The sequence below is a fragment of the Lissotriton vulgaris genome, chromosome 1_1 (genome assembly GCF_964263255.1).
Source record: "Lissotriton vulgaris chromosome 1_1, aLisVul1.2, whole genome shotgun sequence".
Classification (NCBI taxonomy): Eukaryota; Metazoa; Chordata; class Amphibia; order Caudata; family Salamandridae; genus Lissotriton; species Lissotriton vulgaris.
In genome coordinates, this window is record NC_141685.1 from 26,133,974 (window position 1) to 26,161,307 (window position 27,334).

Here is a 27,334-nt window from a genome sequence, read left to right on the forward strand (position 1 = left end):
TAACAGAGTATGGAGTTACCTTGAGTGAAAAGAAGAGAGCAAAGAGGTCCTCCCCAATCTGGATTGTACCCCATCAGGGTCACCTTTGTCTACAGGGAAATGGCAAGAACTTCAGAGCTCAGTTAGGGAAGAGTGTCTGTACTGAAACGTATGTCTTTTCGTCTCAGACCTCCCCTTCATTCCTAGCAGCTAAGGGCACCTACTTCATCTGCCATGATAGAGCGAATACATGGCTGCCCCCCGACTTCTCGGGCACATGTTTCATTTCGTTCCTGTTGCCTCCCACCTACACGGCCGCGGCAGATTACCATAGGACAAGGACAGTTAGAGGTGTCGTGAGTAAAGATGACACTGCGGGACAAGAATTTGGAGACTTCGTAAAAGGTTTTCTGCCGTTTTGGGGGCCTATGGTGAACAGCAGGAACATTCGCCAATTGACAAGGGTAGTTGAATCTACCATAGTCGAAACTGCCGGTGCCCTTAGTAACTTGACTGCGGAGCTCCAGTCGGACCGCCTTATGACTCTTCAGGACAGGGTCGCCTTAGACGTCATACTTGCAGACCGAGGTGGGGTATGTAAAGTGATCCAATCAAGTTGCTGCATTTTCATTCCAGATAACGCTCCGACAGTATACCAGGCCATCTCCAAACTGCACAAAATCTCCAATCCATTCACGTGGATAAAGGAGACTGGTCACTGATGGGGTGGTTCTGGGAACTGGTATCCGCCTGGGGATGGAAGATTCTGATGGTCATTGGGATTATCTTAGCCATTCTTTTCCTGTTCTGTCTCTGCGTACAGTGTGCTCCTGCAATATGTGGCCTCTGTGCTACATCGTGTGTAAGGAAACCTGTATCAAGAAACGAGCTAAGTAATAGGATGATGCTACAGCAACATCTCAATGACTTTATGAATACAGACCTGGACTCAGATTAGCGTGAGTATAGGTTAAATTGCCTATGTAAGGGCAAAAGGTGGGTCTGTAGTACTGAAAATTCTGGACCCGTGTCATAAACATCATCGAATCATGACGATTTTGGTTTCAGCAGACCGGTAATGAGTTAAATACTATACGTGAGCATTTCCGTCATGATCGAGTGACGAAATCACCCTGAAATCAGCATTTCCATTCCGAACCCTCGGGTTCCATTTTGTGAACGGCATCCATTTTATGATTGCCCTCACATAGCCAAATGACTGAAGCCAAAACCGAGTCTGAAGGACACGTACACCTTGCTGACTCCTCTGTGACCTGGGCAAGCTGACCCCATTGCCCGAAGCCAAACCTGTTCGGCAGGTCCTTTCCCAGTAGTCGAGCGAGATTAGTATCAAGGCACAACATATCATAAACCTTTCATCGCACACAAACCATGCCTAATCTCAAACACACCTGTCCCTGTTTCTTGCTTTGTGACTTGTTTTACGAGGAGGAGGTGCCCGAATTTATTGGGGGTCCGTCGATATCTGATGAAAATACTGGGCCTTGCCGGGTAATTGATTGCGGGCTGGACAAACTGAAATGTGGGCTTGTCATCATGACTCTGCTTTTTCTTTGTAGTGAAAATATGTGAATGGTCAACTGTAAAAATAAGGAATGTTTGCCTAAAGCATATTATTTTGTATATAAGGAGAAGACTAGCTTTGCAATTTGGAGCAGTCTCCTGAGAATATACATGCTGTTGTACTTCTAGGATACCTGTTACTGGCTGCAGCCAATAAATATGATCCTTGACTTCACCTAGAAGACTCTGTGTTTCTGTAGTCTGAAACAGGAAGGACTCGAAGTCTTTGGGTGTTGTTCCCTGGCACCGCTGGGTTCTTAAAAACCCAGTACTTCAGTGCTCGTCGTTCAGCACTGAATCCACGTGGCCTTCACCTCTATCTAACACACTCACAGCTCTTTCTGCTCCGGGCATTCTGAATGTAAACAAAAGTTGATTTCACTCACCGCCATGACGAGCCTGGAGGGATGTTTGTAAACCCACACCGGGGACTAGTACTTTAAAACTTTAAAAGTACTAGTCCCCCTGGTGCGCCACCATGAACTCTAAGGCCGTGGCAGACATAGTTAGGTAAATAGCAGGCCCACGGGTTACCGCCCTCTTTCTTTTGTTAACAAATCAAAGCTCCCCTTCTGTTCTATGCCTCTCCCCAGCCTTTACATTCCTCCGGTTGATAAAAAGTGACCTGCAGTGGCGGGCAGTGCTGTGTGTTTAACCACACGGCAGGATCTTTGTTCACACGTGCACACCCTCCTCACAACCGTCCGCAGGCTGGGCACACCTTGAGTGACCTAAACCTTTCTGTTCCATTCAAATATTTATTTTCACTTATCCATGCAGCTTTCCCACACGGTGTTTGCGCCTAGCTGTCTTTGGAATCCAGCGGCCGGTGGACCCGAGCTTTTAAATATTAATTAAGTGCTGCCGGGGTCACGCATTTAAGCGTGACGTGTTCCCATGGCGCGGTCCACGCCCGGGTGAAGCCCAGGCCAATGGCAGACCTGTCCACACCCGTCGGAGCCAGGAAGAGGCTGGGTGGAGGGACTGTAGACACGCTTGATGCATTCTTAACTAGGGCAATGAGTGTACTCGTGGACGGAATTGAATTAACAGAGCGGTGTTTATCACTGAAGCCTCTTGTCTCCCAGATGCAGTCCTCCTTAGGGGACACAAGTGCCAATATTACCACTCAGCCCTTGCAAGTACTTCCATCTGAGAACCCGGTACCAAGCCTCTTGGAAATTCTTCCCATTATACTTGCCCTCAACGTTACACTTATTAGGGAGCTCTACCTTTTGCACCCATCCTGATCTTGAAAATGAACCGCCAGTTAAGAGGTGAAGGGGTGGTGGTATTCAGAAGCCAAAGTCCGCCAGAACCCTTCGAGCAACAAAATCAAGGGGGGTGTTACATGTGGGGGTCTCTAGTTGGCACAGGTAGGTACTTGTGACAAATTGGGACCCTCTCCTCTAGTCAGGGTAAGGGGGATTACACACCTGAAATAACCCCTGCTCTCCCTCTAGGTGGCGTGGCGCGAGCAGCAAGGCTTTACTTCCGAGGCGTTGTAAGTTAAGCAATTGTGACCACATACAGTAACCCAGTGACAACACTACAAATGGACACCACACAGGTTTTATATAAAAAATAAGTAGACTTTATCTAGAATTACCACAAGACCATAAACGACAAAAATACACACTATGATTACTTTAAGATGGTATATTTAGGCTTAGTTCAGTTCAATTCTTAGATGCGACACTGCGTCAATGTACCTTAAGTTGCGTTGCACTTCCACGACAAGCAATGTCACAGCAATGGGAAATGCAGCGTTCAGGGGCAAAGAAATAAAGACATGAAGATCTGCCAGATGCGGCACGCTTCTCGAGGATTTGAGAAGCTCTCGGTTTGATGCGTCGACTGCAGCGGCGACACCCTTATGATGCGACGGCAACAGCTCCAGCGGCAACGCTCTTCTCCCTTGATGCGTGAAGATTCCACTCGATGCGACAACTACAGCTGCAACATCCAAGATGCAACGGCAGCAGCTCCGACGGCGGCGCGCTTCTCAGGGATGCGAGGTGCTCTTGATCAATACGGTGCAGTGCGACAGTTCCAGCAGCGACACCCTCCTTTCTCCAGAGTTGCGACTGCAGGCACAGCGACGGCGACATGCTCCGACCTCGTTGTGAGATTCTTCTCCTGATGCGGTGCAGTGCAACAACTACAGTGGAGACACCCTCCTCCTCCGGAGTTGCGACAACAGCAGCAGCGACGGCGACACGCTTCCTCTTCGTTGCGGCACGCTTCTTTCCGATGCGGTGCAGTGAGACAGTTCCAGCGGCGACACTCTCCTTTCTCTGAAGTTGCGGCGGCAGGCACAGTGACGGCGACACGCTTCTTCTCGTTGAGTCGCGCTTCCAGCTCCTTGCGACACGCAGTTCCTCAGAAGGCCCAAAACAGTAGGCACTTCCCAAAGAACTCTGGGGAGCTGGGGGGTGAAGTCTGTGTCCCTGAGACTTCAGCAGGAGGCAAGCTATTTTCCAAGCCCTTGGAGATCCTTCACAAATTGAAAGCAAAGTACAAAGTTCCTTTCTCCTTCCTTTGGCAGTAAGGCAACCACTGCAGGCCAATCCCCCAAGCATCACTTCAGCTTGGGAATAGTCTCTCCTCAGTTTCTTCAGGTTCCTCCCCTCAGTAAAGGTTTCTTCTTGTAGTCCAAAGTGATCAAATTTCATGGGAGCAGGGTCCCAATATTTATACCCAGAAATCCTTTGTTCTCTGAGGGGAGAGGGGCCTTTGCCCAGTCCAAACCAGTTCTGAAGCACTCTGTTTACCAGACTTCTCCTTTCCTTTCATAGTGCAGGGCAAGCACATCAGACACTCCACAGGAGGTGGAGCCAGCATTGTGGAAGGCAAGTACAGTCCTGGAGTACTCTGTTGACAGTCTTCCTTCTCTTCTTTCAGTGTGCAGGGCAGAGACATCAGCCGCTCCCCAGGGGGTGGAGCCAGCATTGTGGAAGGCAGGCATAGCCCTATTCAGAGTTCAGATGCACTCATCCCTCCCATCAAGATGCAGATCTCTCTATTCACCACTGGGCTGACTCATTCTGTCTCCTGGAATTCCCCAGCCCTGTCACTCACAGAAACCAGACATAGGAATACACAAACTAGCAGAGTCAGGTTTGAATGGTTAGACAAGCAAATACCTACTTTCTAAAAGTTGTATTTGCGAACACAGAATATTAAAATACACTTTACTAAAAGATGTATTTTATTATTCTGAGTTCAGGCATACTAAACTCGAATTTCTACCATGTTCTCTGAGCCTGTTAGGATTATAAAATGTAACAATTCTAACAGCCCATTCTGGCCCATGGAGAACAGGTAGCCTTGCAATAGTGAAAAACAAAAATGACTGTAATTCACTATTAGGACATGCCACACACACGAGGGCTTGTCCTACCTTATACTTACAATTCACCCTGCCCTTGGGCCTACCATAGGGGTGACTAATATGAAGAAAAGGGAAGGTTTAGGGACTGGGAAGTGGGTGCACTTGCCCAGTCAGCATGACAGTACCCGACTGCACGCAGGCTCTGCAATGGCAGACCTTAGGCACATTTTACAAGTCTGCTTCTGTGGGTGGCATAACCAGTGCTGCAGGCCCACTAGCCGGTCACTGTTTCGTTCTGCCGCTTTTTTATTTTGAGCAGAATCCCACCCTAAGGTAATTAATCCTTGGGTGCTATACACACTTTTTTTGAATAATACAAGTTTCAAAACTTTTTTTTAAATTTTGAGATTAGTCTGAGGTTTGTTCGTTGCCGTACAAAAGACATAAATTTACATTTACTGTGAATACTTTTTACAACACAAAAACATTAAATTACATTTATCCATTTAAACAATACATTTACCAAACAACATTGAATTAAATTCATTCAAGGAAGAACCTGGCAGACGAAAGCGGCTACATACGAAGATTGCAGTGCATGCGGCAAACTAGATATAAAGAAAAACGTTGGCGCCCTCCTTTAAACGACAGTTCGGCGTCCCGCCATTATACTGAAAACCCCAAAACCCAGTGAGCCCCCCCGCATAAAGCTGCATTACCGTAGATTAGATGACATGTACCGACACAAACGAATCCACAAAAAACGTATTAAGCAAAAACGCCAGTCAAGAGTCTGAATTAACCTGAACAGACTTGTACACACAACGCAGGAAGGTACCCAACTAAAAGCCCTGAAGAAAAGCCCGATAAATGAGATACGGGCTTGGAAACGCGTCGGCTTTGGCACATTCGTCGTAAATACGAATGCATCCCCCGCAAAAGGCTCTAGAACATTTCCATGAATGCAATGGAATAAAAAAGTATACAGGCTTGATACCTTTGCGTGACCAGGTTTAAATCAGATGAAAACTTTACCACGTAGGCCTGGTAGAACTAGTTGGTAGGGTACAACCGTGAAGCTTTGTACAGATGTCGTTTGGTAAATGTATTGTTTAAATGGATAAATGTAATTTAATGTTTTTGTGTTGTAAAAAGTATTAACAGTAAATGTAAATTTATGTCTTTTGTACGGCAAAGAACAAACCTCAGACTAATCTCAAAATTTCAAAAAAAGTGTTGAAACTTGTATTATTCAAAAAAAGTGTATATAGCACCCAAGGATTAATTACCTTAGGGTGAGATTCTGCTCAAAATAAAAAAGCGGCAGAACGAAACAGTAACCGGGTCTTTTCTCTTTAAACTCTTAGACATTGTCCTACCGAGCCACAGTGTAGGACACAACCTCACTTTTTGTAAAGCAGGCCCACTAGCAGCATTTGGATTAAACACCCTGGGCACACTCAGTGCACTAGACTAGGGTCTGACAAGTAAACCAAATAGCCAAACATGGAACCACTGATAAGTACATCCATTTACAATAGGGAGCACTTGCACTGTGTCACTGGATAGCAGTGGCACAGTGCCCAAAGCATCTAACACCAGAAAAAATACATGAGGCAACAGCAAAAATGGAAGGGAGACCCACACCAATGGTGCCAGGTCTAACAAGGGGCCACTAACATGGTAAACACGGGAATTAGTACACCTCAACCTTTGACTTTGACCACTTTGTCCACAACTCCTTTGCCATGGTTAACTGATGACGCCTTGTGGAAAAGTGTAGGAAAAATTATGGCTACCTTACTGGACCCTATACTACAAAAATGAACACAAATTGAAGAGAGGCTATCTCGTATAGAGGGTCAGGGTGAAATAACTGAGTGTCCCACAGAGCGTCCAACCCTGGGCCTGTGCGACCAGCCGTGGAACTCAACCAACTCTTCCAACTCACTAATTTGTGCGTGGCCCCACCTTCCAATCTTTGTACTGTAACTGGGCCTCCTACACGGTCAAGTATGTTGCTTCTGCAAGTTAATGTACACTCTAAGACGATAGCGGAAGAAACAACCTCACCATTATCTGTGACAAGTATTTCGAACTGTTTGGCGGTTCCGTGACGGGGGAGAGGGCTGATCCTCGGTTGTTAGCAAGATCAGATAGCCCTATGGTGGGACTAAATCATTACCCACAGCAGGTCCTCCAATTTCCACCAGTGGCCTCTCCACTGGTTTTGGTTTTGGCAAACATACCAATCTTGAGAGAGATCACTACGCAGTGAGTACAAGTCAGTTAGAAGGAAAAGAGAGAGGAATATGAGGGAGGTGGCCTGGGAAGGCCTCGAGCAGGCGGCTAGGACATGCAATAGCAGAGATTTATAGAAAGTAATAAACGCTCCCTATTTCAAAAATACTAAAGATCCGACACTGGACTCATATGTAGGTGAAGAAGCATGGGTGGCACACTGAGAATTTATATTCACCTCAAACACTGATCCTGTGATGCCCTCTAGTGACACAGATCCTAAATTGCAGGGTTCTTTTTCACTCTCAGAAGTCAGAAAAGGGTTGGCGGCCTGTGTTGCTGGGAAAGCCCCAGGACCTGATTGGGTGCAGATAGATCTTTTTCAGGAAAACCAAGATTTGTGGGCTCTGGTGCTAACAAATGTTTTTAACAGCATAGTTATAGATGGGCTTCTACCTTCCTGGAAGCATAGTGTAATTATTCTGATATTCAAAAAAGGGGACTGGGGAAGCCCAAATAACCATAGGCCCATCTCCTAATTGGACACAACTGCCAAACTTATGGGTTGGCTCCTTTTATTCAGGCTGGAAGAGTGGACCCAAGAAACATCTTAATGCAGGTGCAGTATGCCTTCCAGAGGGAAAAAGCCATTACAGACCAATGTCTAAACCTGTCACTATGTATAGACAAATATACCAGAGCGAAAGACGGGAAAATCTACATGGCTTTTATAGATTTGTCAGCTGCATTTGACTGCGTGAGCCATCAGAAACTTTGATATTTAATGGAGGAGATGGGGATTGATCCACTTATAATTAACTTTATCCGCCAACTATATGTAAATGCCACTGCATGTGTCCCGTATGGCAAAAATGGGGAATGAACCCGCCCCTTTAAGATCGCTAGCGAAATTAGGCTGGGATGTGTCCTCGCCCTGTTTCTTTTTTTTCCAGCTATACAAATAGAGGGTTGAGGCAGCCCTCTTGGGATCATCCCGGTCGTGCCCGTGTTTGACACCAACCCCCTACCAAAGTTAGCTTACGCCGAGGATGCAGTGTTAATTGCAAGAATGGGGGAAGCTCTCCAATGGCTCATAACAACATATGCATAATTCATGGCTTCGCTGGACCTTAAAGTAAATGAAACAAAATCTTTCGTCATTATAGCAGGATCTGACAAAGCTGATAAATCCCCACACATCCATATGGATTGCCAGAAAATAGAAGTGGTAGAGTCCTTCCCATACCTGGGAGTCTTATTTGATAAAAATCAAACTTGGGAGAACCTGGTATTGGCAAGAACACTAGGAATGGAAAGAAGTCTGAAAGCTATTAAGGACTTCTCCAAAAGTTAAGACGCTAGCTCCTTGCCCGATTAAAAACATTTCTCAGGCCAAGATGAAGGCAATAGACACATAAGGGGCAGGAGTCTGGGGTATGGCGCCTACCGACTGTCTCCAAAAACGTGAAGATCATTTTTAAGTCCCTAGTGTCCCTACCCTCCACTTATTCAAATGATATCTTACATATAGAATTGGGGTTACCTTATATGTTACATACCATTAGATTAGCGCTAATTTAATACAAAACATAATTAAAGATTGTTTAAAATTGGACCATTACAATAAGATCAGACGGCTGAGTTATGTGGAATCAGAATTGATGGCAATTTTGTTGGAGAAATATTTAAGGATTAAACGGCATGCAGGAAGATTTCAAAACAGAAATTAATTGAGATTTTTATGTGGAGGGCTCAGTATCTTCGCAAGGAAAGGAATTACAGAAAACAGACGGTCCTTGCATATCATCTGATTTCCCCCAGGTCAGAGGGAGGATATTCCTATCTAGCACGAACCACTACGTGCTGGATTGGAACTACTGAGATTTTGTCTGACTCTCCTCCCCTTGATGTTAGGTTATACGGAGAGAAGATTCAACACTCAGATTTGATGCTGTGTCCCTGCGAGAACCATTCCCCCCAATCTGACCTGCACCTAGTCTTGTTTTGTGGGTCTTATAAGACAGGAAGAGAAGACTTTATCCTTCTGATTTTAAGGCTCCACAATTTTAAACCATGCCAGGTGGCACATTACTTCTTTCCCTCTGTCTGTTTTTCGGTAGCCACCTTTTGGTTGGTCTGTATGAAAAGGAGAAAGGCGCGAGGTTGGTTTCAAACTAACAATTATATGCAGAAATGAGTAATTTGATGTAAACTGACTGGATTCGGTCTATGAGGCACATAATGCACTTTATGAGATAAAATGTCCTGTAAAAATTATTATTTGATGTTCTTTTTAGATAATTCTACTTGCTCTAGGATTTTAACTTGTTATGAACTGGGGCTGGTTGTTGATCACTGATTTAAATTGTGTTTTTTATGATCTATGTTTAAGAGACCGAATAAAGATTGATTTTATTGATATATTGACTTGCATGTGTGTCTCAGAGTCTGTGCTCCCTCTACCTGCTGCTTGGAGCTGCTGCTGCAGTGCCCCTGGCATGGCAGGGAGGAGCTCATGGTAATCTAAGGCCTGGGAGCAGGGTCTGTGCTCCGCGCATGCGCAGCTGTTACTACAAGGCCCGGGAGGCAAGTCTGTGCTCCGCGCATGCGCAGCTGTTACTACAAGGCCCGGGAGCAGTGTGTGTGCTCCGCGCATGCGCAGCAGTTAATACAAGGCCCTCTTTAATGTGCCTGTGCTCGGCGCATGCGCAGCTGTTGCTACAAGGCCCGGGAGCAGTGTCTGAGCTCAGCGCATGCGCAGCTGTTAACCCATTGAGACCTCTTTAACCCGCACTCGTAGTTCAATTCTAGGGTTTTCTGTTTTTCTGAATGGAGGTCAGTGTGGACGGTCCCAGTTGCGTCCCCTCTCGGTTGGACTCTGTAGGCCGTGCCCCCCTACGAGACCGCTCAATGACACACTCCAGTTTTATGTGGTTCGGAGGTATTCTCAGCGCACGCGCGGACATCCTGCGCATGCGTACTTGTAGCAAACCGTCTGTCCTGCGCATGCGCGGCCGCCCGCAGGTCATTAGCGTGGCTCGTCTCGCGCGCTGTCTGTTGTCACGCGGGGCCCTCGGGTGCGTCCCTTCCACCAGGCCGACGCACAAGAGAGGTGAGGGGGACAGGGCCTCGAGGCAGCGGGGGAAGAGAGGCGGGGCCTGTGGGTGGGGGCGGGGTCTGTGGAAAGTGGGGCATGTGGGGGCGGGTCCTGTGGGTGGGGGCGGGGTCTGTGGCAGTGGGCCTGTTGGGGGCGGGCATGTGAGTGGAGGGCGGGATCTGTGGAAACGAGACCTGTGGGGGGGCGGGGCCGGTGCGGGGTCTGTGGAAGTGTGGCCTGTGGGGGACAGGGCCTCGAGGCAGTGGGGGAAGAGAGGCGGGCCCTGTGGCAGTGGGGGCGGGGTCTGTGGCAGTGGGGGCGGGGTCTGTTGCAGTGGGGCCGTGGTCAGTGGAAAGTGGGGCATGTGGGGGCGGGTCCTGTGGGTGGGGGCGGGGTCTGTGGCAGTGGGCCTGTTGGGGGCGGGCATGTGGGGGCGGGGTCTGTGGAAGTGGGGGCGGGGTCTGTGGAAGTGGGCCTGTGGGGGCTGGGCCTGTGAGTGGAGGCCGGGGTCTGTGGAAACGAGACCTGTGGGGGGGCGGGGCCGGTGCGGGGTCTGTGGAAGTGGGCCTGTTGGGGGCAGGGTGTGTGGCAATTGGGGCGGGGTCTGTGGAAGTGGGGCCTGTGGGGGCGGGCATGTGGGGGCTGGGTCTGTGGCAGTGGGGGCGGGGCCTGTGGGTTTGGGAGGGGTCTGTGGAAGTAGGGCATGTGGGGGCGTGGCCTTTGGGTGGTGGCAGAGACTGTGGCAGTGGGGCCGGTGGGGGCGGGGCCTGTGGGTGGGGGCGGGGTCTGTGGCAGTGGGGGCGGGGTCTGTTGCAGTGGGGCCGTGGGCAGTGGAAGTGGGGCATGTGGGGGCGTGGCCTGTGGGTGGGGGCGGAGACTGTGGCAGTGGGCCTGTTGGGGGCAGGGTGTGGGTGGGGCGGGGTCTGTGGAAGTGGGCCCGTTGGGGGCAGGGTGTGTGGCAATTGGGGCGGGGTCTGTGGAAGTGTGGCCTGTGGGGGACAGGGCCTCGAGGCAGTGGGGGAAGAGAGGCGGGCCCTGTGGCAGTGGGGGCGGGGTCTGTGGCAGTGGGGGCGGGGTCTGTTGCAGTGGGGCCGTGGTCAGTGGAAAGTGGGGCATGTGGGGGCGGGTCCTGTGGGTGGGGGCGGGGTCTGTGGCAGTGGGCCTGTTGGGGGCGGGCATGTGGGGGCGGGGTCTGTGGAAGTGGGGGCGGGGTCTGTGGAAGTGGGCCTGTGGGGGCTGGGCCTGTGAGTGGAGGCCGGGGTCTGTGGAAACGAGACCTGTGGGGGGGCGGGGCCGGTGCGGGGTCTGTGGAAGTGGGCCTGTTGGGGGCAGGGTGTGTGGCAATTGGGGCGGGGTCTGTGGAAGTGGGGCATGTGGGGGCTGGGTCTGTGGCAGTGGGGGCGGGGCCTGTGGGTTTGGGAGGGGTCTGTGGAAGTAGGGCATGTGGGGGCGTGGCCTTTGGGTGGTGGCAGAGACTGTGGCAGTGGGGCCGGTGGGGGCGGGGCCTGTGGGTGGGGGCGGGGTCTGTGGCAGTGGGGGCGGGGTCTGTTGCAGTGGGGCCGTGGGCAGTGGAAGTGGGGCATGTGGGGGCGTGGCCTGTGGGTGGTGGCGGAGACTGTGGCAGTGGGGACGGTGGGGGCGGGGCCTGTGGGTGGGGACGGGGTCTGTGGCAGTGGGGGCGGGGTCTGTTGCAGTGGGGCCGTGGTCAGTGGAAGTGGGGCACGTGGGGGTGTGGCCTGTGGGTGGTGGCGGGGACTGTGGCATTGGGGCCGGTGGGGGCGGGGTCTGTGGCAGTGGTGGCGGTGTCTGTGGAATTGCGGCCTGTGGGGGGCGGGCATGTGGGGGCAAGGTCTGTGGATGTGGGGCCTGTGGGGGTGGGGCTGGTGGATGGGGGTGGGGTCTGTTGCAGTGGGGCCGTGGTCAGTGGAAGTTGGGCATGTGGGGGCGTGGCCTGTGGGTGGTGGCGGGGACTGTGGCAGTGAGGCCGGTGGGGGCGGGGTCTGTGGAAGTGGGGCCTGCTGGGGACGGATATGTGGGGGTGGGGTCTGTGGATGTGGGGCCTGTGCGGCGGGGCTGGTGGATGGGGGTGGGGTCTGTTGCAGTGGGGCCGTGGTCAGTGGAAGTTGGGCATGTGGGGGCGTGGCCTGTGGGTGGTGGCGGGGACTGTGGCAGTGGGGCCGGTGGGGGCGGGGTCTGTGGCAGTGGGGGCGGGGTCTGTGGAAGTGGGGCCTGCTGGGGGCGGGCATGTGGGGGCGGGGTCTGTGGATGTGGGGCCTGTGCGGCGGGGCTGGTGGATGGGGGTGGGGTCTGTTGCAGTGGGGCCGGTGGGGGCGGGGCCTGTGGGTGGTGGCGGGGTCTGTGGCAGTGGGGCTGGTGGGGGCGGGGCCTGTGGGTGGGGGCGGGGTCTGTGGCAGTGAAGCCGGTGGAGTCTTCTCTTCAAAAGACGTGGCAACCATTAACTCCGACTGTTTTGTGTTCCACACTGGAGACTAGTTTGTTCTTACGCTTCAACTGAGGAATGTGGTTTTCTGGAACCCAAATCGCTCCAACTTTAGTCTGTATTGTGTAATTTTTAGCGGATTTATACTCTGTAAATATATTACCATAATATCTAATCCTATGTACTTCGCTCTATTGTAATGCGCTCTGACACCGCTGGGTAAAGTATGCGCTATAAAAAATGCCTAAATAAATCCATTGCGCAGCGACCAGGTTTTTGGCGACTGGTCGTTGCCTTGGGGCTGTCCTGTCAAGTATCAAGCATCACGTGTGACACTCACGCATTTCAGTGTGGTGATCCGCATCACCGCACTGAAATGCATTGTCATGCATTTTACCAATCGCGCCACCGGTGGCTCCTGTGCACGGCTTCTGCTACTCCGAGTCCCGTCCGAGAGCGTGCTGCAGCCAGTGCCAGCAGCTTCTCTAGTTGATTCTAATCATAGGTTCTAATATGCTGCTGTCAGCTCGTGCCGGGCTGAGTGAGAGCACAGCTACAATGTAGCATTACAATCCTCGGTGCTGGCTCCAGGCTGGCGCTATTTCCTGCCCGCTGCGCTTAACCCCTTCCATGCTCATGACGGAACGGTTCCCTCATGAGCATAAGGTGGCCTGTGCTTATGACGGAACCGTTCCTTCATGGTTCCATAGGCCCAATGGAACGTTCAGCACCGGGGGAAAATTTGGGCAGCACAGAAGGGGTTAAATTTGACAGACACACACTGTTAGCAGTTAATTAGGGGCCGTCCTCTCAGCACGGTGCTGTAACTGGCTGACACAGCCAGGTTTACTTACAGGACGCCAAGGTGATTAGAATCCCGATTTATGACGCTTACTTGCCCTCACGTCCGGAGGAAGTACTGGAAGTAAAGGCGGGCCACTTAAATCGAGTGGGAGTCCTCGCCGTCAGTGGTGGCTGGTGGTGTGCTGCACTGACTGTCTTCGTGCACAGCTGAGGTGAGCGCCGGCCGCAATAAATAAAACCGCGTTGGTGGCCAGAGAGACCCCGGCGGGGAGTAACTCAGTCAGTGACCCCCATGACTCGGAGTCATAGCGGAGCACGTTTAGTTAAATAGCCAAGGCCACAGACTTTTTACTGCTGCGGCTGGCAGCTGCACGCTAGTTCATGATGACAAAGTTTCAGGCTGCCTGTATTGGCAATGGCAGTGCTGCTCCTGCGTGTCTCACGGTAAATTAAAGGCTGATCCAGCGAGCAGACCCGACAATCCACCGGCTGCTGAGTGAACCACACTGACCAGCACGGTGGACGCTGGAGTGGTTTCTCAGCAGCCCAGAGAGCACACCAGCATTGCACTTCACTTCTGCGCAGAGCTGCGAGGCTGAGCCCCAGAAGCATGCCCGACTGTTGTGTTTTCCGCAGGAGTCATTGCGGCCTTGAGACGGGCCGTTACTGAATTACTCGCCAGCCTCGCTAAGTAAGTGAATTCCTAATGATATCTCTCTGCCCAATAACATACTATTTTACATTAATAGCGTGGTCATTATGATCGTCTTCAGCGGCCTGCTGCCGTGTTTCAAGCAGGAATGTGACTTGATGGCCCCGGCCGCTGCATTCTTGAGAGGCAGCTGGTGGCACGATCGCAGGCCCCGCTGCAGCCGGGCCCCAGGGAGTCGAGTGACCGTCTGTCAGTCTGGCCTGGGTCCGAGACACACTGCATGCAGTGTGTCAGTGTATGCTGTGCGGCCGCGGGTCCCCGAGCGGCTCACTGCTGCGGCCGCCGGACGACCGGGACGCAGCCAGAGACACCACAGTCTGAAGTACTGTGATATTCAAGTAAGTGCTTTACTTAGGCTGGCCATGCTGAACCTAGGCAGCCTGCTGCCACTGACTTAGTGTAAGTGCAGTCGTTGTTTATTGTCCCATAGCACCGTGAGCACACGCACAGGTAATTTCAACACACATAATTAAAATGTAAATGTGTAAATGTATTGGCATTTATATAGCACACTACTTACCCGTAGGGTCCCAAGGCGCTTCTACTGCTGCGAAACCCTTCCTGGCTTCCCTGAGAGATGGTCCCTTAATGGGTATCTCCAGGGTGAGACCAGGCATCCCCGGCGGTCTGGTGGGGCCGTTAGTGAAGATGAGGCAAGCTAATGCCCAGAGTTGCCGAGTGTGATCACTGATCAGAGTGGGCACCGAGGCGAGAGAATTATCGAGTCCGCTGACCCTGGTCCAGAAACCTGCCGCGCCGGGAATCGAACCCTGGTCCCGGGCCGTCCTCTGCTCTCGGGTCTGCCGCCTCTAACCAGTGAGCCACACTACTTCAAAATCTGCAGGCAGGGCTGCTCTGTCTCGTCATCCTTCTCAGTCCGGTTTATCTGCAAGATCTGATTTCATTTGAATTCACAGTAATCTGCAGGCCGCAGGACTGCTCTGTCTTGTCGCCTCACAAGTAAGTGACAATATCACTGTCACTGTGAGACAGTGCAGTTGAATGTTAATCCAGTGCACAAATTATCCTTTTAGCGCGATCTCCAGTCCAGACACCGACCTGCAAACAGCCAGCTGATCACGCTGCCGCTAAAAAGCTTATTTGCTGTATGTAGGCCAATTGACCCCATCAGTGTCATCGGCAAATTGGACCGTAGAGTCAGAGCGGGGGCACAGGAAGCTCAATCAGTTGCCGCGAGTGTGTGAAATCCTAGTCTCCAGGTCTCTCTGCATGCACTTAAAAGAATGTTTGTATGCACCATGTGCTGATTCTTACACTGTATAAACTGTCTGGAATGTGCAACAAGGGCAGTCTGATAAACCAGAGTACAGGACTTTTATAGTCAAGTTGTTAGAGGATGCACACCTATTTACACGTGTATGTGCTTACAATGAGCAAGATATGTATAAGAAACAATATCCCAAAAGAGCAAGGAGACTCAATTGCTCTTTTTTGGATAATACTGTACAGATATCCTGTTTAATTGTCTACAAATAATACCAGTTGGGATATTGTTTCTTATACATATCTTTCTACCCCAATCCCAACAAGGTTGATGGGTTTCTACTCCTGTTTCTTTACACAATACAATGAGCAAGAGGATTCCACAGTAGCATTTCCATCTATGTGCAGGCATGTGAGTAGTATGTGCATGGGCTTTTACATACAGCACGTGCCTTTGTTTATAAAAATTAGTACACAATGTGTACTAACATTTGTATGTGCACCTTTTTACATTTATGCTAAAAGACGGCTAGGGCAGGGACTGCTATGGATGTACGTGTTCGTAAACACTGTAAAGATTAATTGTAAGAAGCACGTATGTAAATAGATTGGGACGGCATTCCGATGCAGCACGTGAGCCTGCTTGCTAATGTGCCCATGTCGTAGATGCTAGGGGATTCGCCTGATCAAAGTGGTCATAATGACAATTATTTGGATAAAGTGTGCACAGGCTCTGTGTGCACAATTCCTGTTTACACGTTTTCAATCTGCAAGGGCATTTGAATGCAGCGCGTACGCATACTTTGTCTTCAAAGTTCATTGTCTTCGCGTAAAACAGTCCGAAAATGAGATTCCATTTGAGAGGGTTCTGTGACATTCCATATATCGTCTTTTTGGAATGTGTTCCCATTAATGCTTTGAGGCTACACACACGCATTCATGCATATCCAATTCCAAAACAAACTTATCGTTTCGCTTTCTCTGTTCTGAACTTGTCTGTAAACATTAAAACTATTAATGTTTATAATTGAAACAGAATACAAAAAAATGACATGTTTCCAGGATGAAAAGCAAGGTAAATTCAACTGACAATAAGGCAAAACATATTTAGAATTATAGTTGTTTTTAACTATTTGTTTAAAAAAACCAAAAAAGAAATATTTAAAAACATTTATTTCAAGGTAATATCTTTCAGTCGTAATGCTTTGGATATATCATTTTCAATAGTTTTCTTTTAGTTTGGCTCCTCACGACTGCACTGTTCCACTGTAGGGGTAGCTCTGCAGAGGTACAGGAAAGGTTAGGCTGTCTCTTCTGTCATAACAAATACACAGTACACAAACCCTCCTAATAAGGTGACATTTGTGTCAGAAGATGGCTTTCTTTGCGTGTCACTTGGTACAGGAGATGGATACACTTTTTGTGTTGGTTCGTACTGGGTTCTTCTCAGCACAGTTTGATCAGTCCATGGAGAGGGAGGATGAGGTACGTGGTTCTGCTTAAGTCCACTTATGGAAGAACTATCCTATTTTTGTAAGGGGGGCGTTATGGAAGAGGAGGCTCATTTACAGGCAGTATGGCCTCTTACAGTTTGGTACAGTCAGGTTCCACATTGCCCTTGCATTTCTGGGGCTTTGCTGCAGTTTTTAGATCTTCTTAGAGTTTCCTGTTGCTCAAATGGTTGGAATTTCTGGTATTTCAACTCAGAACTGTTCAATTCCTCAGGCTCCGGCGGGCTGCTTTTGGAGGCTTCACGCATGATTCTGAATGCCGCCGTTGTCGCCAAATCTCAAGCTGCACATTCTTACCTTTCTCCTGGGCCACCGCAACCACAGACTTCACCCATCTGCTGACCGCATCTATAAATGATGTTTTTGACACAAGTGTGTCCACATGAGCATCTTTTAATTTGGCTGATCTGGGGTTTGCAGCAAATATTTTTGAATCCTTTTAGTGCGTGCGTCGGCCAACGGCCGTCTCAAGCACTACCTCAGTAGTGCTCCGCACGTCCGTTGGCCGACACGGCCCCGCCAGCGCATTCGAACGCCCACACTGCAGCAGAATTGCCGCCGCAGTAAACAGGTTAATGCCATGCTCTTGTATTTAAAATCAACAGAAGCTTGTGCAGTGAGGGCTGGTACTGTTCCTGACCTCCCATTCGTTTTGCGAAAGTGCCTGGACCAGTGTTCTGCGCGTTTCTTGCTCCCATATGGTGCTTCTCAGGCCCTAGACCCTTGCTGTGGTTCAGTGGGCTCCTAAATCAAGCTATTGAACTCTTCATGAGTGCAAATGAGCCCATTTGCACCGGAATCCCACTGCTTGCACAGAACTTCAGCACGAGCCCCTGCCTCCTATCTCCTTGCACGGACAGCATCAATCGATCTGGAAGACCACCAACGCAAAGTTCCAGCCCGACCGTCTGCGACACCCGGCCTGCTCTTTCTGCCATGTCCACCACCGCCATCAACTCTCTCCTTATTCCCTGCGACCATCTCCAATGCGAACGGAGCTCTTGGCTCAAAACTTGAGAAGGTAAACCTTCAGCTGAACTAATCTGGGACTCTATCTAATTCTCGCTCCATCGTGATCCGCTTGAACTTTTGACTTAGAACTGGTTCAGCATGACCAGATTACCTCGGTTGGCGCTTTATGTTTTTAGGTGCTATATAGAAGTTTATACTTTAAAAATTCATATCTCCGGTTCTACTGATTGGATTTTTGTCTTTTGGGTTTCGATTTGTTGATTAAACTGAGCTCTATTTTTCTAACCTGGTGTTGATTTTGTGTGCTGTTTACGCTGTTTTACTGTTTGAAGTGTTGCACAAATATTTACACATTGCCTCTAAATTAAGCATGACAGCTCTGTGCCAAGCTACCAGAGGGTTGACCTCAGTTTAATTTGGGGTTTGCGTGTGCCTTATCCTGACTAGGATTGTCAAATTCTGAAAAGGAGCATACAGTTATAACTAGATTGTTTCACCAATTATACTCAAGCATGTAATTAAACCTCATTTCCTTTGCAAACTATACAAAATATTATAAGATCCACCAAATCAGAAAATACAGCGCAGAGTCTTGAGATTTCTTTTTTTCAACGATTTCTTTATTTGTACGCAAATGCATCAGCCCAGCCAACGCGTTTCGTTTAACATGGACTTCATCAGGGTTGGAATAGTCTTTAATAGAAGCTCACCAAGGTGCTATTTCTGTAATCAGATGTAGTATAGATATATAGGCAATCACCGTATCATTCATGATTGATTTAGTTCCTTCAATCCATATTGAAATAGTCTTATTGAAAAACACCAAGTCGTTTATTCTTATTAAGAGATAAAATATCAATAAGCTGGTATTCACCATTGCATCCAGTCAGATAAAATCATGAAAGGACTATTGTCTTTGATAAGTCCTAGCGTGTAGTCTCATCGGGTATGCAAGGCCATCTATACGATCTGCTAGACAGACGGTCTTGCATGCAACGGTGATTGGCTCTATATCTATCCTACATCTGATTACAGAAATAGCACCTTGGTGAGCTTCCTTGCACATTCTTCACTAATGATTGCTGCTCCTGTGTGGGCGTAGGGTAGGCTTCATTGAGCTCTTACCGTCGCTTGTCTAATTCAGGACCTGTCGCCTGGCGTTGTTCAGAGTCTAACGGCCCTCGGTCCTTTTCCAGGCAGGCTAACGTACTGTGCAAATCCCGCAATACACCGGCATTTTTGGATATACACACGCCCCTCATGTATACTTTAAAACCCTCCCATAACATTGCCACAGTGTTTGCTGAACCAGTATTAATAACAAAGAAGTCCTCTATCGCTTCTCGTAATTCCTGTCTAAAATCGTCATCATCTAATGCTCGGCTGGGGAATCGCCACTGCCGTTCTAAACCCTCGGGTCGCGGGACCTTCAATGTTAATAATGCCGCGGAATGATCAGAATATGTGCGAGGAAGCGTCCGGATCACATGACACCAGCTGATAAGTTCTGGGGGTGCCAGCCAATAGTCGAGCCTCGTCCATGTGTTATGACTGCCAGTTTAGTGAGTATAGTCAGTGCTATGCGGGTTTTGCGTACGACCTATGTCAAATAAGGAGAATTGATCGCAAAGCGAGCTCAATGCCTTTCGTGCTCACGGTTTGGGATCTAGTGCTCTCGAAGTGGTATCAAGTGACTGGTCCTGGACTATATTAAAATCACCCCCCAGTAAAAGGGGAACCGGGCCTAGCTGCGCCAGTTTAGAGAGTAGGGTATAATAAAGTCCAGGGAGTCGCTATTGGGGGCCATACACACCGACCAATGCCAACCTGTGACCCATTAACGTGCCCAGGACAATGATATACCTGCCTTTACTGTCACTTATTACAGAATGCAAATAGAAGGGGAGTCATTTATGTATAAGAATGGCAGTGCCCCTTGCGAAGTTGCTGAAGTTGGCAAAACATCTATGTGTTCCCCAATTTGCGGCAAGGTTGGCCTGATCACTAGGAGGCAGATGAGTTTCCTGTAAGAAAGCTACATCTACCCTGTGACGTAGTAAATACTGTGTTATCTGCCTTTCCTTGCGAGTGTTGTTCAGGCCGCGGACGTTCCATCTCGCCAAAACCACCTCTGAGGTCACAGAATTACGCCCTAACTGAGCCATGGTGATGGTAAAAATGAGTGCTTGATGAAAATTAACCATGCCTACTTGCCAGTTACATCCAAGTGTGTACCTAAGAACGTCTCAGTGTAGCTAAACAATGTCCCAGCCTCACCCCCCACCCGCATCCCAGCCTTCCCACCCAACCAGAGAGGCAAAACCATTCCTATCCAAAAACAGTGCAGTACCAATAGTTCCTCTGCATCGCTGAAAAACAACCATAAATAGTACTTACTATATTCACACAACAATTGTAAGGTGAACACCATTAGGGGTGGTAGCAGCGGCCCTACAGCTACATGGCAAAAAGAAAACTATGAAGTGATTGAATGAAATCCCAACTTATTAAAGTCTCCATGTAAAGGAAGGCCATATTATTTAAAAAAAAAATATTATTTAAAATGTTATATAGCGCGCAGTTACCCTTGGGCATCCCAGCGCTTTTCCAGACAACATCAGATGGTACAAACGGCAAGATTAACGCACTCAAGCGGGAAACAAAAATATTAACAGTTCAGCCGTGCCCAGATCCCGAGAATAGTTCCATGCTGGCGTCTGAACCACTCTGCGGAGGGGGAAGTCTGTTGTCCTCAGCTAGGCGTTTGTTGTTAAGTTTGTAAGTGTGACAGAACTCCTGCACCTCCGTAGGATTGTCAAAGACACAGGCTCTCCCATTGATCTCAACACGTAACCGAGCTGGATAGAGCATACCATATTTCAGTCCTAGATTTCGGAGTGTTGCCTTAACTCCAGTGTTTTTCCGCCTGGCCTCCTGTACCATGATTGTAAAGTCTGGGTATAGGGACAGCTTGGAGCCCTGCTATACCGTTTTACCCCTTTCTCGTGCCAGGCGCAGGGCCGTGTCTCGATCCCTAAAGTTCATGACACGGGCAGTGATGGGTCTGGGCGGGCATCCAGGATTGGTCCTTGGACCTAGTGATCTATGAGCACGTCCTATCACAAAGCCCGTAGTGAAGACTTCTCTACCAAACAAGTCTATCAGGATTGTTTCTACCAAGTTGTCCATGCGACCAGCGGCTGTCGATTCCAGAGCACCCAAATTGTGCACGTTATTTTTGGCGACTGCGCACCTCAAAGTCATCTTTCTTGATCGCGACGTCTTTGAGGTAACGTTCCATTTGGCCGAGCCTTTTCAAGGATTGCGGCATTCCATCTCCTAGATCTGATGTATGCGATTCCACCACGTCGAGACGTCTGTCGTGAACTTCCATCTTCGATCCCAGATCCGCCATGTGCTTATCTAGGGCATCAAAGCGCACATCTAGGGCTCTGAACTCTTTTAGTAGGCAACCTAATTGGTTGGTATCACCCTCTGGTGTTGTGTCTTTCTGGCCACCTTCCGCCATGTTGTCAGGGGCTTCTTGGGCTACTTCGATGATAAGGCCGCCAAGTATAAATTAAGCCCAATGCCAGAGTCTTCTGGTTATGGCCGCAGAGCAGGTGCAAGTAGCTGGCGAAGAGAGATTAGTCAAGCAGAACTGATCAGCAAGGAATGGGCATCCAACCCGTGTTTGTATTTTCTTGGCAACAGGGGAGGTTTTGGGTATTTCACCATTGTCTCCCACAATGGAGCTTGTGGCGCAGCAGTGGTCCGGGCACAGAACTTTCACGGAGCAGGTTGTTTGGAGACAAGGCAATGTGCAGTGGGCAGTTAATGTTTCAAGTTTGCTGCAGCATATATTGGTGGCCGGGGTGGAGACACTGCTGAGGTTTGGATTCTGTTTTTCGCTCCGGGAGCAGCGCAGCCACGCCAGGAAGCGTTACAACAATGGAGCCCTGCGGGGGAAGAGGGGGGAGAACAGCACAGGCGGCGGCCGAGCGAGTGCATATGCGGGGAGGAGATCCCCAAGGGCGCTTTGGAAATGCTGTACCAGGTGTTGACGGGGGGGAGCAATCACAGGCACCGTCCCTGTGTATCCCCGCGATCATCGCAGACATAAAAGTGCCGCACTCGGTCCGCCGGAGGTCAAACGGACCTCCCGCCAGTACCGAGCGCTGCTTTGCCCAGAATGTGGCCGCTCAACGCTCCTGCCCATGGCCCGGTGACTCACAGCACCCAAGCTGCTGGCTCAGTCCCTCCGCCGCCGCTCCCGGAGTCTCCTCATATCGTCGATGCCACCATCTTGAAAGTCGTCCATCCGCCTGGAGTCGCCGATTTCTGCCGTTCTGGTGGTTTTCTCGCAGCGCCGCAGGGAGACTTTTAATCAGGATCCCTTCTGCTGCATTTAGGCGTCTTTTCACTGCCCGGTAGCCTCGCTGGATAGCGGGAAATCACGTTGTTGCAACGACTGCTGGCGGAGCTTCAAAGCTGAGTGACCATCTTGGTCTCTGGCTTGGCCAAGCCCCCAGCTCTTACCCCTTCATCAGCCCTGGTGCCACTGTGCCTGCTGCACTAACAATAGATGTGCCTATGTTCTCTGTCCTTGGAGCATTTTGCACTTTGACGCCTTACCTTCGGTGCCCTTGGAGTTGGTTGCACTGGGCTGTTTACATTTATGTGCCCTGATGTGACTCCATCTACTGGACGGCACCCCTCATATGAACCATATATTAGATAAGACCCTTTCAACTCTGAGATCCAGAAGGGCCTCACTGAAACCTGATATGCAGAGAATAGATATAAGAAAACAAAGCAAGAGAGAAAATGGGGATATAAAAAAGAGTGAATGTTGTAGAAAAACAGAACGAGAAACAAAGGTTATGAAGTGCGTGTATGATTAGGGTGACCAGGTGACCAGGTGCCCCGGATTTACCAGGACACCCCAGTTTTTCAAATTTCAAGAAATTTGTCTTGTGTCCCTGTTTTCATAGAGGGCTAACTGAAAGAGGCACATTTTTATGTATTCCATTGGAGGACTGGCTAGTTTCTGTCATCAGAAAGCAATTTAATTAGCAGGTATGAAACGGTCTTTAAAATGGCATTTTATTTATTTCCTTGGCGTTTCGATGTTGATAAGCACTGTCATCCCACACCCCTCAGTTGATGTAAAATAGTCGTCCTTCTTCTAGTTTTGAAATGTACAGTTTTTTTGTTGTTTTCAAAATCTGGTAGTCTTATGTGTGACCAAAATAGCAAAAGAGATAGAAAGATAGACTAAGAGAATCTGAAAACTAAGTGATAAATAGCATGAGAGAATGAAATAGGGTAAGAACCAGAGCAAAAGAGAAACACATTAACATGAAAGGGACTTATAGAATAGAGTGAAAAAGTCAAAGGTTAGCATTTAGAACTTGTGAGATGATGGATATCAGCCAGAGATTGTCAGGTATGATGTCCCCCTTATTCATAGTGCTTAAAGGTGCACACTCTGCAAGTAGGGTGGAGAGTGAGAAAGATGTGAATGGAGAGCAAGAGGAAACCCAATGGTATCAGAGAACAGAGTGAAAAAGAGGAAAGAAAGAAGGTGATGCAGGCAATAGTTGAGAATAAGAGCAAATAAGGGAAAAATAAAGAGAGCTAAAAGGAGACAAAGATGAGGATGCGAGAAGAACAGAGGGAGAAAAAGAGCAGCCGAGCTAGCAGAAGAGAACAAGATCAAGAGAGCGAACATACAAAAGACAGTGAGACATAAAAAGTAAAAGCAAGAAAAAAAAGAGTGAGAAAAAAACAACATTGAAAGAAAAAAAGGCTGTTGAAAAAGAGGAAGGGAGTTAAAAGAAAACAGTGAGATAATACGGGAAAAATACAGTGAGACGCTAGAAAGATAAAGTAAGAGCATGAAGGTCCACTTGAGTGAGGGAATGAGAGGCTGAAAAAGATAGAAGAGGGACCACATTCTTGAGAGACATGTAAGGAGAGAAAGTAAAGTGGACTGAGAAGAAAGGCTGCAGAGAAGGAATTTGTGAGGTTAAAGGTTTTTTCTCATAAATTGACGTACTTTTCATAAATACTATAACCAGGCGCAGGTAGCAATGTCTTTTGCACGGGGATTTACTAATGAAAATCAAAACAATGACACCACTTGTAGGTGGTGGGATGAAAGAAAAATCAGCAATATTGATCCATTAAAAAAATTCAGGATAAACAGTTTTGAAGTTAACTCACAATAGAATGGTGCATCGACTTTCAGTGCCAACTAGTTCTCACAAGGAAATACTGTCTGTAGACTGCTGTTTTAGGGAAATAGTATGCCACAGAGTAATCGCAGGCACATCTGTGAAGTATAAAAAGTCCAGTAATCATGATCTATACAAGACTTTGATTGCCAACGTGCTGCACTCCAAAGAGTAGGCAGTCGAAGCAGCTACAAATGGAGGCTGCATAGATCGAGAGAGAGAGAATTTACTAACTAGCCTATGGCTTAACTGGAAGATCCCATTATAAATTGATCTCTTTGAGCGTAGAGGTAAGTGCTGAGGAGCACTTTGGGTGTCAGTGAGTACCCGAAAGTGGATAGTATCACTCATCAGTGAGGCAGTAAAGCCAGAGTCTCAGAAAATGCAGACCAGTGCCAATGATCGCATGTTGTGAGTTTTAATTGCAACAGTGCCCTGTCCCTCAGGGCCAACTAGCCCTCCTGTCACTTCCAGTTAGCCCCATACATCTTGATTGCTGAGGGTGTTCAAAGGCCACGCCACCATTTTACACCATTCTGCAAACACGACTCCTGGACCCCTGCTGCTCAGGGGATGAAGTTCACTTTAGTCCTGAGGGCCTGAGGACACAACAGGACCTCATTGCCCCTTCAGCAATGCGCCACGAGGCGAGTTTTCAGAGTGGTGTAAAAAAGGGCATGGCCTCGGACCACCTCTCAGCAATCCCACTGTGTGGTGCTTGCTGGAGGTACCTGGCGAGCTAGTTGGCCCCCTAGGACCCATAAGATGCGACGGGACCTCATCCCCCACCCCAAACCGTGCCAGGAGACGTGTTTTCAAAGTGGTGCCGGGAGGGGGCGGGGCCTCCGGCGAGATCCAGCTTTGGTTTTCTTTTTCGTTTTTTAGGAGGGGCTGTGTGGCCTGCCTTCTCTTAACATTTTTTGGGCCCTGGTGACCCCATCTCCCAGGGCCTGAGCATTTAAAAAAAAAAAACAGGAAGGGGGCCGTGTGGCCCCACTTCACTGGGCCACTATTGGCCCCGGCGACCCCATCCCCCGGGGCCTGGCCTTGTTTTATTCTTTTTTTTTCAGGGAGGAGGTCCCCATGCCCCAGGGTCACTTCTGACCCCAGGGACCCAATCCCACAGGACCTGGTCTTGTGTTAAAAAATTTTGCCAATAGGGGGGCAGCGTGGCCTCACTCCCCTGGGCCACCTCTAGCCCCGGGGACCACATCCCCCAGGGCTGCCCTTCCATTAAAAAAAAGCAATAAACTAAAGGGGAGGGGGCTTTGTGGCCCCCCTCCAATGCCATTTCTGGCCCCACGGACCCCATCCCCGGGGGCTGACTCTCAATTTGGGGGGAGCCCCAATTCCCCCACGGTCCCTGCCGGCTCCTCGCCTCCTGCGGGAGCCGGAATTGCTTTTGGGCAAGGGGAGCTGCTAACATGCAGCTTCCCTTGCCCAAAAGCAATTCTGCTTTGATTCTTGGAAGCGAGAGCAGGTTTTCTGCTCTCTCTTCCAAGAAGCAAAGCAGAGTTTGCTGTGGCATGGCGGGAGACATTGCAGCTGGCCAGAAGGGGTGATGGTCCCCAGGCCATCAAGGGCTCTAGAATGGGGGCTGCGCGGCCTCCCCTCCCAACGAGTACAAAGCCCCTTGGAGGTGGAGGTCCCCGGGGCCCATGCTGTCACGAATTCACCCGCCATGTACTCCGGTTTGTTCCTTCCTTGATGCTGCTATTGCCCAACTCCCTCTGAACTCCACCAGAGAGGTAAGGATAGGATTCACTTGCTGCCCTGATCAAACCCCGGGGGAGGGGGGAATAGGGACGAGAGAAAAGAGAAGACACACTGGATTCTTGTAGACCGACTTGACTATTCAGTCGTGTAAAATGTCACTCGAGAAAGGCACAAGCTGAAAACTTTCAGTTTTCAGCTTGTGTATAATCTGATAAATGTATCCGATTAATCTGAACACCCTAAATCACTTCTTTAAGTCAAACATCTGCTTTGGAACTCTTAATTGGGTATACCTGACCTTTTCTCAAAAGGATTCTTGAAACTAAAAGAAAGAATAAACAAACAAAAAAACACTACAGTGTCACTAATAATCTGTGATTGCTCATATTATCACAAGAGTTCCTGATTTCCTTTACAATATTTGCTCCGTAATTTCACATTACATATATATATATATATATATATATATAAATAATAACAACAATCGAGCACTCTGTTCCCTTTCAGTCTTCTAATCAGACTCAAAGTATTTACACAAATGTCCGTTTTACTTTAACATTCTTCACTTACTCAATGACCTTAAAGTCCTTGGATTGTTTCAGGAAGGGTTTCAAAAGGTTCACTTGATTTATAGAAGGTCAAGAGGTCTGCCACAGTTTAAATTCTTACCGGTATGTGTTCAAGCATGCTAACGCTTTACCATTCAGAGTGAAGTGTTGCTTGGAAACCCTTTGTTGATTCTCTTTTCTTTTCTCTTTTGCAGGAAATCGGAAACCGTGCCGGGAGAGGATTTGGAGCCGGAAATTCAGAAACAGGAAGGGACGTCTGAAATGGGCTCTGGGCAGCAAGAACACAGCGGAAGACACTGAGTGAAGAAAGGGAAGGAAGCAGGGTGGAGTGCTGAAGAGCTTCGGATGATCTGCCACCCAGGTCTGGAGTCAGGTGAGTGTTTAGGCACGAAGCGAAGCATCAGGAACCAAGTGGGTGGGGTTTAAATAGCTTTGGGTCTCAGGTTTTCTCACGTGTGCATGTGATGGTGATTTGGGCTCTAGATCTTTCCCAAGTAATTCACGTATACATGCCAAGACCGTTTACACATGCAAGAAATGCCTCCTGCCCCCTACAGGTCTTCGTATGTGACAGGGTTTTTCCGGATGCAAGGCATGGAAAGATCTGACCAATCTTGGAGTATGTACATGTGTTTCTGGTTCCCAGGATCTTTCTGACGCATCATAACCCTTCCAGTCAATTAAATACTGTATTCGACCATGTATACTTTTTGCATCTATAATGCGATTTACTTCATATGCAATATTGTCTCCAACTACAACAGGTGGAGGAGTGTTGTCTTTTCGTGTGGACGGATCATGTGGTTTGAGCAAAGATACATGAAAAACTGGGTGGATGACCTATTCCGAGGGCAAAGTTAGTTTCATTGAAACTGGATTCAAAATGTTATTTATGGGAAAGGGGCCTATGAA

The 27,334-nt window shown here is 48.9% G+C and overlaps 1 protein-coding gene across 1 annotated transcript in view; it reads left to right on the plus strand.

Moving 5' to 3' along the window:
• The first annotated feature begins 10,131 nt into the window (after positions 1-10,131).
• LOC147737028 (uncharacterized) overlaps positions 10,132-27,334 on the plus strand; it is a 63,157-nt gene continuing 45,954 nt past the window's right edge. Inside the window, exons 1-2 of the mRNA XM_086934278.1 lie at positions 10,132-10,250; positions 26,617-26,795. The gene's annotated coding sequence lies outside the window, so the exon portion shown is untranslated. The remainder of the gene's footprint in view (positions 10,251-26,616; positions 26,796-27,334) is intronic.